Source organism: Coregonus lavaretus (genome assembly GCF_964263955.1).
Source record: "Coregonus lavaretus genome assembly, chromosome: 28".
NCBI classification, from domain to species: Eukaryota; Metazoa; Chordata; class Actinopteri; order Salmoniformes; family Salmonidae; genus Coregonus; species Coregonus lavaretus.
In genome coordinates this window covers 40,474,183-40,476,840 of record NC_140015.1, presented here as the reverse complement: position 1 = coordinate 40,476,840, position 2,658 = coordinate 40,474,183, and positions in this window count along the sequence as shown.

Below are 2,658 nucleotides of genomic sequence, written 5' to 3'. Positions count from 1 at the left end.
CGATCAGGACCCCAAACAAAGGAAGCTGTTCCTACTTTCTGTAGCTGTGTGTGTAGTATGTCGGCTGGGGTCATGTTCAGTTGGCACAAAACGGGGGTGTAGGAGGTACGATCTGTACGATTCCAATAAGAAACACTTGTCTTCAGTTGCTAAATGTTTTGCTACAGATGGCCTTAATGAACATGACCCAGGTTTGTGTGTACGCACTCATCACTTCAGAAAAAAGACCAGATAAGAAAATGTGATTTTTAAAAAATGCAAAAGAAAAACAGGACTTTGTACACCAACATCCTAAAACCAGCTCGACGTTGGGAATTTAGTAATAAAGGAGTCAAATGTTTTTTCTATTTAAAAATAATAAAGATGCTTTGTACTATTACTAACGTCTCATGTGGTTTTAATTGAATGGATACGGTTCTAACACTACTGGTCATGTTCCTGTAACTATCTCATGGATACGGTTCTAACACTACTGGTCATGTTCCTGTAACTATCTCATGGATACGGTTCTAACACTACTGGTCCTGTTCCTGTAACTATCTCATGGATACGGTTCTAACACTACTGGTCCTGTTCCTGTAACTATCTCATGGATACGGTTCTCGTCATGTTACTAACTATATCTCATATTACGATAGGGGATACACCTTTTTAGCTAGTCCGAGGATAGTACTTTTCAGACTGGGCCAGTAGAAATGTGCCAAACAACCCCTTCAGGCCAGCCAAATGTTGTATTTTCAAACATCGCACGGGCCGGCAAATTTTAGACCCGATTTGTTGTTTTTTTTATTTTTTGGTAGATCAGCTTAATATTGCAGATTGATAGAAATTGCAGATTGATAGAAGATACAATCAATGTAATTGTCTGCATCACTTCCAATCCCCCATGTTTTTTATATATATACTCCCCTTTATTACTTTTCAACCCCGCCATCCTTTCCCTACTTGGAGTAATTTAGTGAACAACAATGCCCAGGCCTCTACTTCCGGTCTATACTTACTATCTACACCTTATGGACAGAGTTAATTTTACAATAATTCTATTATATATTTTATTTTTTTGCTCCTGAACTTCTTCTACTCTCAACCTCTCCGATCATTTTCATGATGTCCATCCGGTTTGCTTCTATATGCCATATCTTTCTAACTGTGCTCTTTCCCAAAAGCTCCCAACATACAACCTATATACTTATTATGGACACAGTATGCTTACATTATTAGTTATCTTGTTATTATTTGTTATTAGTCCCATCCTTCAACTCTATTCAATACCTCCCATCTATCTCTTAACACCATCCATATTGGATTTCTATTTGCCATATATGTTTCAACTGTACTGTGATGTTTTACAAAAGTTCTGAACCTTTCTATTCTCATTACTTCTACAGATTGTGAATTAAAAATAAAATTTTTTGCTAAAAGTATTATATTATTGATTGACTATGAGTTTTCAGATCACCCAGTAATGCTATCTGCAAGGTTAGCTCCAGGTAAATATTGCAATCCTTTAGCCATTCCTGGACCTGTGTCCAAAAACAAGCTACAAATGGACAGAACCAAAACAAATGATCTAATGATTCTGTCTCTTCACTGCAAAATCTGCAGAGCTGGGAAGATTGTATCCCCCATATAAATAACATTCTATTGGTAGCAAGAATTTTATATAATAATTTAAATTGAAAGATTCTAATTTTTGAATCCGGTGTCGTTTTGCGTGTCAGTTCATAAACACTATGCCATGGGATCGGTACGTCAAAGATCTCTTCCCAACTATTTTGCAATCTATATGGGACGGCTGTCAATCCTTTGGTCCTTAAGTGAAACTGATATACTTTTTTATTTATCACAGTTTTCCTTAACCAATTATGTTCTTTAATGCAAGGCCGACAGACAAGTTCCTTACTTTCTCCCCCTTCCACTTTCCTCTTCCACTTTTGTGGTAAGGCTGCAATTATTTGGTTGTAATTTTGGGTAGAGCAGACATTTCCATATGTTTTTGTTAGCTGCATGTGCGACATAACTCCACCAGTCCTACCGATGATATAATTTACGAAGATTATACCTTTTTTAAACATTCTGTCAAAAAAAAAGTTTGTCAATTAGTATATTTGAATTTAACCACAATATTTGTTGCATTATTTGTTCTGTCGTTTCTGGAGGATTAAATTGAAATTGCAACCAACTTTCTATGGCTTGTTTTAGAAATAGTGATATGTGGGAGATTATTTCCTTTTCAAATAACTGAAAGTGAGAGGTTGTAATCTGAGTAAAGGGAAAAAGGCCTTTCTTGAACATTGGGTGAGACAATTTTACTAATTTACTTGAGAACCAGTTCGGATTTAAAGTATAACTTTTGTATGACTGAAGCTTTTAGTGATAGGTCTAATGCTTTAATATTTAATAATTTCTGTCCTCCGAATTCATATTCATTATATAAATATGCCCTTTTAATTTTGTCTGGCTTGCCGTTCCAAATAAAATTGAATATTTTTTTCTCATAATTTAAAAAACTGTTAATTTTAAAAACTAGACCCGATTGTGACCCTGGCTAGTAGAAATGGTCTGCTAGCCTGGCTGGCCCAGAATCCTAAAGTCTATCCATCTCTTCACGTAGCTCCAATTGGATGGTTTCATATTTCAGACAAAATAACCCAAAAT